Source organism: Mustela erminea, chromosome 10, assembly GCF_009829155.1.
Source record: "Mustela erminea isolate mMusErm1 chromosome 10, mMusErm1.Pri, whole genome shotgun sequence".
NCBI lineage: Eukaryota > Metazoa > Chordata > Mammalia > Carnivora > Mustelidae > Mustela > Mustela erminea.
This window is the reverse complement of record NC_045623.1, coordinates 36,178,935-36,193,051: the sequence shown is the minus strand read 5'-3', so window position 1 is coordinate 36,193,051 and position 14,117 is coordinate 36,178,935.

Here is a 14,117-nt window from a genome sequence, read left to right as displayed (position 1 = left end):
GACATTGTCTGGGAGGACATTGTCTGCTCCCTGGGAGCAGGGTACACACCCTCTCTCTGCCTTGCCTTGCCTTCTCAGGCGAATTTGAGAGCCTTTTATTTTTGAACCTTTAATTTTTGCATTGCCTACATGATCTGGAACCCTGACACAAAAGTCCCGCAGGAAGTATGTTTGTTAAATGTGAGTTTATTGAAATTACATTGCTGTCCTCTCCCCAGGTTTCGTCTCCTCCCTCATTCTTTCTGAGAGGCACTAGAAAGGGAACTGGCCCCAGCGTCAGGACTTGCTGGTGGCCCAGCCCCCACATTCATTTCCTGTGAACCCTTGGGCAAGCTGCTTCACCTCTCTGGTCTGCCACTGCAACACAAGAATCACAGCCGTTTTCTGTTTTATGTCTCATAATATTGTTAGGATTAAATGAGAAAATGTGGTTGAAAGGGTTTTATGAATTAGAAAATGCTCTATATTTAGAGCAGTTCATATGGCAAAATCTGAGTTAATGACCGACAATCACTTAAAATATTACTTTTCTCAGATAACTTGCGTGCTTGCATTATGCGAAAGGACATCATCTTAAAAATCTAATTCTGTTCAGCGAGGAATTATTCAATGTCTATTATGTGTCTAGCAATTTCGTACACACTGTGGAGGTTTTAGCAGAGGTGTAAGAAATGAATACTTCCTGAGAAATGATGACATAATTAGAGGGTACACGTGACTCTGAGAAGCTGCCTTCTTGGGGTTTAATACCTGGACCTAAGATTTCAGAACTAGACTTCTCAGACCAGTAAAAATACAAAAAAAGACAAAGTGAGGAACCAACATGGAGCTACAAGTTTTAACTTGTCTCATCTGTTCGCCAGTCTTACAATTATATTTGGACTTCGTATACAACAGCATGAAGAACGATAACATCAGGAAAAATCCATTAAAAGCTAAAACTTGCTTCATTTGAGCTTTATGAGAAACGTAAGATGCGACTGGATCTTTCTTGCTTCACTGGGAGCCGCTCTGCGTGTCATTATGGAGCAGTAACTGGGGCCCAACGCTGAGCAGACAGAGCCGCTGACTGGGACTCAGCCCCCTTGCTCTGATATGGATTGTTTTTTATTAAGTCTATGTGAGCCTGCAGAAGGTCTTGGACTTCTCTAGTTCTCTTATCCTCTGTAAACCAGAGGGTTGAACCAGAATCTCTTTCGTGCTAGTGGCTATGGTAGCTATCAGCCACCTGTGGCTATTCACATTTAAATTTTAAAAAATTAAAAATGTAATTCCTTAGTTGCACTAGCCACATTTCAAATACCTACTAACCTACTTGTGGCAAATGGCGATGGTTCCAGGCAGGGCCGATTTAGACCGTAGCCAGCACTGCAGAGAATTCCACTGGATGGTACTAAACTACATGACCCCCCAAATTTTCTTAATTTTAAAATTCCAGGATTTTTGTGGTTATATGTAGTTAACATGCTTAGCTTCTGAGTCACACTGTGGCCTGACCCATAGTGAAGTTTTTCAATTGCCTCTGAAGTTCGAATCGTGATGATAATCCTTACTGAATTCTGATGGATGACAGAGATACCAATTACTGCCTAAGAAGTATTATGGTTTTACTGTAAGTGCTACGTAGTTTGGTTAAACAAATGTCTCGTATTCAGCCTTCTGTATCTTCCTGAAAGGTTTCCCTCCATTTGAATACCCACTTTTTCTCATCCAGACCAGGTATTGCTTGCTTGCTTGCTTTCTCCCTATCTCTTTCTCTCTTTTTCTTTCTCTCTCTCTTTTCTTTTCTTTTTTTCATCTGAGATTAATCTCTCTTAACATTTTCACAATCTTATGGGGAAAACTAATCTAAATGATAAGTAGGTTCTTTTTGCTTCTTCAATCTACCATAAAATTGCCAATGCGTTGTTAAAACCACTATTTTTATAGAACTCGTGTAAACACTGTTTTGGACTCCATCTGTTGAATCGGTCCCAGCCGCTAACAAGTATTGTTGGGAGATGTGCCGTCATCGGTGATGTGGACGGGGTACAAACTGAGATGGCTTGGCAACATGCAGTGCCACATAAATTAAGCCATTGTTGTCGCCGTTAAAGGAAAGCACCGACGCCATTTCAACTCTGCGCAAAGTAGACGATGGGGGGGAAGGACCCAGCGTTTGCTTTCTGAATCTGAAAGAAAAAAAAAATCATAAAAAAATACTAAAGTGATGTCCAAATCCCCAAGATATTAAAACAAAATAAAGGGAAAAAGGATGAGAGGGGGATAAAGAGAACTCAGGGGGCCTCCAAATGACCCAATGACCTTTATTACGGAAATAAATGACAATTTCTAAACATCAACACTCATGCACTCAGTATTCTTCCTTAAACTTGATCTTCCTCTGAGCAAGTAGGAGTTAGCCAGAAGGAGCCAACACCATTTTCTGGCACATCCTGCGGTTAAGTATAATAAAACAAGGAAAATCTGAATCTACCTGGTTATAAACACACAGCGGTACCGGCCAACAGAACCGGCAAGAATGTTCAGCAAAGACCTGTGACATAATCCATCCCGGCTTCGCGAGCTCACGCGCTCTGACCTCCAGGTCTGCTCAGACTCTGCTTCTTGTCAGTGAGGCGCTCTTGCTCGTTTCCCATGTTGCCCACATGCTTTGCTTAGAGCAGACAAAGTCTGCCCCTGCAGTGGGCTTGTGTCAACATTTTTATTGCAAATTCCCATTTTCTGATCATTAAAAAGCTTTCGGCACAGAAGAAGCTTTGCGAGAGTTCAAGCTTTGAAAGGATTCATTTAACGGCTTAAAAATAACACTTGGGCCACACCCATAATTTAAAATGGTCTAGCTGGCTTTGTGGCCTGGGTTTTTTCAAACTGCGTAAACTTAAAATATGAAGGGACTCAGGACTTGGAGCAGGTCCAAAGATTGGTTTTTAGTGTTTGGTGAGCTGGAATGAGGTTCCTTAATGGTGAGCTTTACTTGCAGAAATGAAATTGTAGGATCAATTTAGTTGGAATGCTGTCTAGCTTCAGCTGAAAGGGGTCTCTCAATCCATTTCTCACAGGGTTATGAAGGAAGAAGGGTTGGGCCTAGGACAGGCTACATAACGTGGGGGGTCCAGTGCAAAGTGCAAATGCAGGGCCCCTTGTTCAAAATTATTAGGAGTTTCAAGCCGGTGACAGCAGGGGATTAAAGCAAGTGTGGGGCCCTGTGCTCCTGCCTAGGATGCTTGTCCATGAAGCTGGTCCTAACAAGACCCTGTCTTGATTTCCTTTCCTTCTTTCCTCCTTCTCTATTTTTCCTTCCTTCTTTCCTTCCTTCCTTCCTTCTTCCTCCCTCCGTCTGTCCCTCCCTCCCTCTCCTTGCTTCTTTCTTTCCTTCTTATTCGCAAGGTGTACTAGAGATTTTGCTCTTACTAAAGCACCATTAATGGACTCAATCAGCTCAAGAATAATTTATATATGAGTGCTGTTATTTTAACAGTTTCTGTCTTAATTCTTTCACAAAATACAGGAATTCCTAACTTACTTTCCAAAAGTTATATAAGAAGAACCATGAAAACACATACAAAGAGATGGTTTTCTAAAGCTGGTTAAACGTTTTCATATGTGATATTCAATATTCAAATAATCCCATTATTATTAATGACCTATCCCATTAGGTCATTAAACTAAATCAACCCATTTTTCAGATTGAGGAACTGAGGCCTCATTGTTAGGTTCAGTGATTTGCGTAAAGCTTTCAAAGTCTCTGTTGGTTGAATCGAGATCAGAATGTCAGTCTTTTGACAACTTAATCCTATTTTGAGTGCAAGGGTGCCAGATATCACCAAGCTTAACACCAAAAGGAAGGAGCTCTTGGATCAAGAAATAATGGAAAAATTATGTAATGAGCTTGTTTTCTGTAATTCTGGGATTGGACCCAGCTAACTCCCTGCAAAGACTTTAAACTCGTTCTGCCTCTGGAGACCAGTCCTATAGCCTGATTGAATTCATGTGACATGATGGTGCTAGCCATGCATTCCTATTGAATACGAAGAAGAACCTTTGGAAAGACTAGATAATAAAACTTTGAGTTTTGAGGCTCATATTTGTTTACTGACATTTTGTGGACCCTGTACTTCTCGGTGCATCCCACAGGCCATTAATAATGTGTCACTTAAAAATAAATAAATAAATGAATGAATGAATAAAATTAAAAAAATAAAGAAGAAGCTCTTTTTGGTCAATTAAGTTTAGGGAAACAATGACTTTGACAAAGTTAAATGGCTTCCTAACTGCAGGATGTGTCAAACCTTTAATGAGCCAATGTGATTTGTGAATTTCCTAGAGTGAATGAAGCTTTCCAAACTTACTTGACCACTGAACATTTTTTTTTTTTTTTCTGGCTGCCTTCCTTCCTTCCTTCCTTTCTTCCTTCCCTCCTTCCTTCCGTTATGTTCAAAGAATCTCAAGGGGCTAGGGTTCTACAGAGCATAATTTAGGAAGTGGGGCCTTGGATTAAGAGCCAGCATCATTGATGATAGTCTTGGAATGGGTTGCATTGTGGCCCTCAGAGGATGTCTACCTGGAACCTCAGAATGTGACCTTATTTGGAATGAAGATCTAAATATAGATGTGACTAAGGTAGGGATCCTGAAAGGAATTATTCTGGACTTAAGAGTGGGCCCTGAGTCCAATGACTAGTACCCTTCTAAGAGCAAAGAAAGGGAGATTTGAATTCCAGATGTGCACAGAAGACCACATTGGGGTGGGGGTGGGGAGTAGAGACTGGAGTCATGTGACCAGAAGTCATAAATGCCAGGAGCCAACAGAAGCTGGAAGAGGCAAGGAAGAATTCTCCACTAGAGCCTCTGAACTCGTAGCCTTCAGAACTGGCAGCCTTAGGAAAGTAATACAAGACCCACCAGTAAAAGAGAGCTCCACATAGGTGTGAGGAAACAGGAGTGGCCTGACACACTTGGAAATGCAAGCTTGCTGTTAGGCAAGCAGCTGGACCAGAGCACAGCTGTCCGTACTGGGACTCCTTGGAGGAATGGGAAGTTGCTTCCCAGAGAGATCACTTAAGACCTCAGTAAGCTGAAGTGAATGAACCCTACAGAAAAAACCAAAGCCTTCAGAAGTCCAGCCGTTGTGGAAAGGGAAATGACACTCTGGGACAAAGAGTCACGGGTGGGCTCCTGGCAATGTCACTCCTAACCTAAGGGGATTCTCCCACGGGTCTCCAAGTTGCCTGTGAAAACCCTGATTGCTCTCAACCGTCTCACCCCTGCCTCCTGGCTCTCTCTTCCAGTCACATAAGACTGGGAAAATTTCCAAGCTCGCTTTGTGTGCTGACCCTCTAAGCATGCTCATGGTTTGTTCTCTTTGCTCTTAGTTGAAGAGGGCATTTCTTTTCTTTGTCTCTCTGCAGCCTTTCCCCCACATTGTTGCCTTAGTCATTTATTCCTGACCTATAATTGGGCAGCATCATAAGGGCTTTCTTTGGCTCAGAGCAAGGAGGAGTTGTGTTAAATAAACGAAACTAGTCTCTAATTACTTGCGTGCTTATTGTGTATTAGCAGAAGTGGCTAAAATGTCAAGGAAGCTTTTGCTCAATGGCTTTCACTCGAGGGTTAGAGGTTATGGCAGCCCAGGAGGGCACTTGAGATACACTGGGTTTTGTGACTGTTTTTAACACAAAATAATGCAAGGGGAAGACTACAACTCATGCACTCATGACCCTCCCATTCTAGAAACTCGAAGTAGTGAATCTAACTGGACCCACCTTTCTCAGAAGGTGATGGACATTCTAGCCGGGGCCTTCAGAAACCCATTCACATGGTGGCTCCCGGCAATTGCCTGATGCTAGCTTGCCTTCTAAGGGCCTCTGTCTAGAGTTCCTTTCCTCTGTCACACCAGTAGGGGGCATCCTGGCAAGGACAAAAGTGGAGACAGAAGGGAGGTTGAAAGTTCTGGACTCCTGATTGCCCGGTGTGTCCTCTGCCCCTACTGACAAGAAGGCAAACTGGAAGTGCCCAAACAACTTGCTGGTACCATTGCCGAGAGCGAGCTCGCTGGGAGTGGAGAAGTGATTCAGAGGTGGTGAAAAGGGGACTCAAGAGAAATTTCCCACCTGTGACTGGTCCATAAATTTTGGAAACCTTGGTGATCACCCCTATTAGAAAGGCAAAAATATGGGCCTCAATGAGGTTATTCCAAGTTCACCCGAGACACCGGGGCAGTACTGGAAAATAAACTTCTGCCTCCTGATCCCTGTTCTACAATGCTGTTCCTGGATGAACCATCACTCCTAGCCCGTCACCCTACCAATAAATATAAGCAGATGAAATCCACTTCCCAAATTCCTTTGCCTGCTCCTCTTACTTTAACTAGATGTCCCTCCCAGACTGGAGTGCGGAACAAATATATCAGGCAGGGAAAGATTTCGGGAGACTGTGTGCCAGAAAGCAAGGAAGCCAAACGCAATAGGTAGTAGAAAAAGACCAGAGAAACATCTGGAAAAAATACCAGCGTGCATAATTATGATAACAGCTCCCAGAAAGGTCTCCTCTTAAGATTTCTAGAGAACCTCTTTTCCTTATCTGTTGTATGCCGTCCCCCAAACCCCCATCCCAAAGCAAAGCAGACCTCTTTGCCCTGGCATCTCCCCCAAACCATGGGCAACTCCCGATCCTCTGAATCATTAAAAAGGATGACTACTTTATAAATCTTTCTAGAGTTCCTTTCTTATTTTTAATATTTATTTGCTTCTAACAGGCAGGGACCATCAACTTCCTTCTAATGATTTAAGATGGAATAATTAGCTAGCAGACCTATCTGAAAACAGATACCCTTAAGATGCAGTTCCTTTCTTTGATAAATGGCCGGGAGAACCTGCTCGAGGCTGTTTTTAAGCGAGGTTAAAACATATGCCTTGCCCTCCCCAGTCGGCGCTTGTTACTACCCCACCACAGTGAGACTGCCCATGTTTAGATCAAACACCCAAGTAAAAATCTGAAGGAATGGAGGCTAATTCGAGAATGTAAGATCCATTAAACTATGCAAGTATGCATGAACTGGAAAAAGTGGATCCCATACCTAGCGCCGTAGCCCTTAGCTGTTAGCAGGTGTGAGTCAGTCAGTTGTACAATTCATTTGTCTACCTAATTGCACTGAAGATAGGCTTTTACTTTGCCTATAACATCTCTAATGAGTAGGTTTTCAGTTCGATCTAACTAATTAATTCTTGTTAACTTCCTTTGCATTGCTGTTCTTTTAATTTAACCAGAGACAGCCCAGAGTTGCTACTAGTGTTTAGTCTCAACTAGATTACCCCTATTCATTAAGGGCTGTAATTGTTGGTCGTCCCCTTCCGAGCGGTCATTACAACCTCTGGCTTGCATATTGAATAACAGCAATTTCCTGACTCCAACAGACTCTTGTGTGAGGGAGGAGAAAATGCTAATAAAGAAAGAATAAATGATTCTCGACTCCATTCAGGGCTGTGTAGATTTCTTTTGCAGCAGAAATTGTACCGAGGTGGTAAAACGGGCTCCTTGTAGGCCCCCTACCTCCACCCTGAGCGAAAACAATAAGAACCAAGTGAAGCATTCCCTGCTACTGTGATTACAGCATCCGTAAAAGTGATTATATGGATGCTGTAATCAACTTCCATGAAAGCTGCCTGTTAGAGCTTCAATAATTACTCATTTCTGTTAACAGCTTGCTTTCAGTTTAGCACTTTGAGGCCAAGGGGGGGAGAAAAACTAGGGGCATTTTAATAAAGGATCCCACTCACGTGGTATTTTTGGGGGGTAAGTGCTTGTGTGTGGGCAAAAAAAAAAAAAATGCACATGTAAGTTTTTTGTCCCTTTCTCAATAGCAGCCCCCTTTCATTTTAAGCTTAGATTCTATTTAACCAGCAAAAGCACAAGTTCATACAGGGTTCAATCATGTACTGAATGTTTACTGAAGGAGACACAATAGTTTAAATAAAGTGGTGGTTTTAAATATTTTACCCATTTCTTTAAACAAATTGCCAATCCTTAAAAATCTATGCTGAACACATTTCAAAAGCAAAATACCACAAGGATCTTTCAATAAATTCTCTGCATTGAGTGTTTCCATTGCTCTCCTACACACTCCCCGGTCGTCCCTTGCCTGAGATGCCTTTTTATTATTTATTTTCTAGGAAAGGGCATGTTTGGGAGCCTCAGGTTGGCTCTAAATGCCTTCCAATATTTGTTCTAAATGTCTTTGTTGGAGGAAATAAAGTAAAAGGAAAGATTATTTTAAGCCTAGTGACACCATTCACTTGAGTGGGCGTGTTTTGGAGGGTCTGGGCAAAGTGGGATTTGGTGGACAGGGAAGTGCATTAGAGCCACTAAGCAGATCATGTCTTACATGCTTCACTCAGGTCACACTTTCAGCCTTTCTAATAAAAAAAAAAAAAAAAAAAAAACCAAGTTGTGTGAAGGTAATATTCCAAAAATCAGAATAGAGGCCTTGTTTTTTATCAAAGACCAAAAGCAAGTTTACTAAAGTATGTGAGTTCTCTGAGTTTGGTTAGGTCATCATCCAATAAATCTACTCCCTTCCCCCCGGACCATGCCCCACAAACAGACAATATCTCTTTCTTATGAGAGAAAGTTGGATTGTCTGTGCTGTATTGCCTTGCCTTCAAAGTTCAAATAATTTGGGAAGTCCTCAAAACACAGATGCTACTTCATACCAAATCTAAACTTCATTTTATTTTGTTTTGCTTCTCCACAACAAACAACATCTAAAATAGATCAAATTCAAATTCCAGGGTCTTGAAAAAATCGCTTAGAAAAAAAATCCACTGCAGTTGAGTTTTTATATTTCTCAAATGACTAAATGATAAGTGAGGGAAGTCTTAGTTTTTTGAAAACTGTGTGATCAAAATATTATTAAAGTGACTTAATGAAACAAAGAAAGTTGTGTTTTATCAGTAGTAATGATCCCACTGACTTTGATTTTACTTATTTTCTTGGAAGGACTCAAAGGTCACCTATTTCCAAATTTCACTGCAACGTTGTAGTCAGCACGGACCGAGAAGGTAGCTCATCTAGGAAATAAACATTCTTCCACAGTACACATGACAGTGCTCAGCACAAGAACAGAGTCTGCATTTCTGAGACTTCCTGACTTTAATAGAGTAAGGGAATGTGTTTTCATCCATCTTTCTTTGCTGTTGTTCCACTGGTTCAAATGGACTTCCATCTAAAGTACGTCTCCCTGGTTGATGCGTCTGCCCCTCTTCCCTCACATCACCTTCAGGTTGTGTTTCAGAGTGAAGCATCCTCCATTGGACTATCAATGCTCCTAACCCAGTTGCTGTCTCCATGGAAGTCCGACTGTGTGCAGTGGGTAGGGGTGGGTTTGGGTGGGAGCACACATTGGTGAGGGCGTAGAGCGCTCTAAGAGATTTTTTCCTTGCATGTTTAAGCCTGTTGTTTCAATAGCCCTCCCGTCTCTCTGGTGCTGGGATGTGGGGCTCCAAAAGAGGATGTGGGACTCCAAAACCAAGTTTGTTGTGCTGATCCTTTCTTTCTTAATATTTCCTTCCATATTGCCAAACCATCAAGGCCTAATTCTAAATTGGATTGTTCTATCATGGTCTCCATTAGATATTTTTCTGTATTTTTATGAAGAATGGAATACAAGTAAATACAAGTAAAAATAGGACGGTCCCCTTTTATATTTAATTTTTTTTTACGAAACAAGAATGTAACTATTAATAGAGCTCTAAGATGATATTTATTTACAATCTTATATGTAAAGTTCCAACTGAAACATGAGAGAATTAGATTTTTGATTAGCAGCTCTGTAAAATTCACCATGTGTGATATATAAGATAATCAGTGTCCTTGAAAAGATTTGGGGGTGGTTGGCTTCTGTATAAGACAGCCACATTCTACTGAAATCTGAAGGAGTTGTCACCAGCATATACATATTAGGTTTATGCCACACAGGCTCAGAAACTTAGCATGTTGTAGTCTGCAAAATGTTGTATTCTTTGAGTGAGAAAAGAGATAAGGTTAACCTTTGAAGTCAAAAGCAAGCAGAGATTTCCCTGGGTGGTTCATCCACTAGGATCTTTATTTCATAGTTGGGTCCTGTAATTTCTAGTATAGTGTTTCTTCTGTTTCTAAACCCTAGAGCATCTGTCTCTCTTTGTTTATGTGAAATAGTACAACCCACATGTCTCCAATAAACAGGCATATTTGATGGGATTCAGGTCTTTTGAGCCAGGACATCCAGGAGACAAGTAATTTGGTGATGTTCCGACATAGTGTATTCTTAAGACATGAAGACTGACTTTAAAACCTTTTAGTAGGAGGAGATGATTAAGAATGATGGACTTCGCAGTATTGAGAGACAGTGGTATGTTAGTGCTGTAGCTTCTGGCTACCTTATCAAATTACAGGCTTAGATAAGCCTCTGCCTCCCAATCACACACTCCACCAAATACCAGGATTCCCTGGTTGTTGGGAGCTGGGCATGGGGAATAAAATCTACAAAGACTTCAAGAGTGAATCTATTCACAATTAGTCCTTTCACTTGCAAACTGACAGCACTGGAGTTAAATAGTTGGTAAAATTCTTGCTTAGAGGCAAAATAATATCTTTTTGATATCTTTTTAATCCTTTGTTGCCCTGGGAATCGGTTGAACTACAGGATGCTCCCAATTCAGAACACCTATCACAGTGCCTCGTGCTTCTAAAACACTTTCTTTTTCTTTCTCTTTTCTTTTTTTAAAGATTTTACTTATTTATTTGACACAGAGAGAGATCACAAATAGGCAGAGAGGCAGGCAGAGAGAAAGGAGGAAGCAGGCTCCCTGCTGAGCGATGCCGGGGCGGGGGGGGGGGGGGGGGGGGGGGGGCGGCTGGCTCCCAAGACCCTGAGATCATGACCTGACCTGAGCAGAAGGCAGAAGCTTAACCCACTGAGCCACCCAGACACCCCAAAGTGATGAATTTAACACTTCCAATAAATACTTGTTTCATTTGGTGTTGTTGATTTTTTTTTTTTTACATTAATCAGAATACCTACTTTTGAAAGAACTATCTTATCTTACATGCAATTTTTTTTTTCTACTGGAGCCCCTAAACGTTTCAAGAGAAGGAGGTATAATTTAAAATAAGTTCCCTTGGGCTTCAGATGGGCAGAAATGCCCAGGACCTCACCAATGTGTAGAAGTGTCTCTTAGAAAGCTAGACCTTATTTTAACATTACTTACCTAATTTTTAACATGGTATCCTTGAGTTCAGCATCTAGAACTATCCTTGTATTAATGGCCCGGGCATTTTGTCCCAAATCCCTAAAAAACTATTATATCTATCCTACTTCATGAAAAAAATTATTTGGCTAAAGTTATTGTATTATGAGACTCTCCCAAAAATTCAAGATATACTTTTATAACTGCGGCTTAAGACTGAGATTTAATGCTAAAGGATAAATGAATACATTGATGACATTAATGTTAGTGAAAGTGTGGCAAACGGGACATGCTCATACCCCGTTGGTGAGAGTGTATGTTGATACAACTTCTTTGGAGGGTAATTGGGCAGAATCTATCATAACTTAAAATATACACACTTTTGAACCAGTAAGACTCCCTCTAAAGAGTATTGTGCAAAAATATTTGTACAGGTGTGTGAGTAAATGTGTACAAGAATACTCACTGTAACATTACTTGTATTACAAAAAACATTGGAAAACAAATTGGAGACAACCCAAACGTTCACCAATAGGAGAAAAGTACCACTGAGTGAAAATAAGCAAGTTGGTGAGCAGAATGTATAGTCTCTTTCCATGGGTAGTTTAAAGTATACCTACATGCATTGACAAAGGTCTAGAGAAACACAAACTTACCTTTACAATGATACTTGGGGAGTGGGTATAAGGAGTCTGGGAAGCAGATTGTACTTTTGACTGATATCGTCCTGTATTGAGTAATTCTGATTTAATTTTGTTTAATGAGTAAGTGCTGCTTACTATTAAAAATATAATTTATTTTTCAGGATTGAATGGATAAAGTCATAGGGAACTTGCAGTTTTAAAATCTCTAATATCATTATCCATATTTTAAATAATGAAAATATTAACTAATTACCTAAAGTAAATGACATTCAGATTATTGAGTTCTGGATTAAAATGAGAAATGTAAAACATTTGAATATCAGAATAGAGCCCATCTATGAAATGGGCCTTTATAATGATTTATCAAACCCATTATGCAGCTAGATTGGCTCTTGGGGTTAAACAAGCAGAAATTTTCTTAAGTCAGCTTTTAAAAAATGGTTTATTCTGAGGGATTAAACATATACTAAAATTTAAACTGAAATTTTAGGAACTGAAGAGTTTCTGGAGTCAGGTTTCTATCCTCTCTGTGTCAGTATACTTTTGTTTGTAAGTAGGAAGAGCCAATCAAAGTGGCTTAAACAATAAAGGAGGCTGAGCAGTTTCAGTTTTAAAAATGGGTGTGGGGCAGGGGTGGGGTGGCAGGGTGCTGGGAGAGGCAGAGCTTTGATAAAACCCCACCCAGCAGCTTCAAAACAGGATGGAAGACCCAAGGACATTTCGTCTCTGTGTCACTGCTCGTCTTTCCAAGTGCCAGTTTTTTTCTTACGTTGACCAACTTTGATTCTAAAATGGTTGCTAGTGGCTCTCAGAAATGGTCTTTTCTTATTTTTTGCAGACAGGAGACAGAGGGATTCTTTTCCAGCCTTTACAACAAAGTCTGATTTACACCATAATTGCTTAGACCACATTCCTCCCCCTACACCAATCACGGTGGCCCGTTGATAGCTTGTTGGCTTAGCCTCGGTCACTGTCTCACCCTGATAGTGAGGATGGAGTCACATGCTCAGGATCATGGAGTTGCCAAAGGAAAATGGGGTTGCTAAGGAGAGAATCAATGTGGGAAGACAACCTGGAAGTGTTCACTGTGGTCTCCCAAAGCATATATGCCCCTCCTAGGCCATCTGCTCTGTTCTCTTGTCTCTACCGACCTGTTTCTCCTGCTTAACCATAGTTTTCATTCCTTCATAACTTCAGTTTATCTTGGCAATCGTGCCTTCTCTCTGCTTAGTCCCCACTTCTTCTGGTAATATTGTGACTTTTCAGTTTCAGCTCCCATGGTGCTGGAAAATTATTTTTATCTTTCTTAATTCATGTCTCAAAATTGGCTCAGTTCATCTTTTGAACCAGGCTATATGTATTGACAAGCTTGCAGATTGGCTGTTCTGAATCAGGCATCTATCCCTGGTATAATGATCTGTAAATGAGGAGTACGGTTTCGATAGTCCCGTCACATGTTGGACCAGTCACATGGTCCAACACATGGCTACTTGAGTAAGAGAGGCCAGGGACCAAGCATTTCCTGTGGGTGGGAGTGCGAGTGAGGCACGTGGACTCAAAGGTTGAGCAATAAAAGACTACCTTTTCTTATTGGACTTTTGCTATAGATATATTTTAAAAGCAGCCAAATTTTGTATGAAAAAATATAATTTTACCCTTTGTGAGTTTCTGCCATGACCTGTATTATATTTATTTGCAAACTGAGACTTACCTTTATCTTTTGAAAGTTGAGTTTTGGAAAGAGCTAGAAGTTATTTAGAGCCATTTCTGATTAAAGATAATGAAGATAGGTGTTATAAATTTGTCAAAAATGAGGTGCGACTATAAAAAAGAGAGGTAAATTATCTTTTGTGGTTCATAAACTGACCCTGAAGGCAATTCCAAGAGGAGTTTTAAAAGTGTTTTGAGCAATGACAGCACATTAAATAATTGTATTATCCTCCTGAGGTGATTGGTTCATTTGAAGGACAAAATTTAGATATTTGTTCAGGTTGGTGAGCATGTGTGTGTGTGTGTGTCTTATTACATTGTGATTAATCTTCATTTCATAATATTTCACTTCAAGACTTCATTTCAGTGAGGGAAACACTGATTTGAATTTAAGTTCAGGAAGAGCTAATACTCAATAGGTGGGGCCTGGTACAGTGGTATTGGCTTTTCCCAGCTGTGATCCATTCCAGTTGGATCCTACATGTATTGGTAAATGTAAAAAAAATAGTTGATAAATATTTTTAATATCATCCTTGACT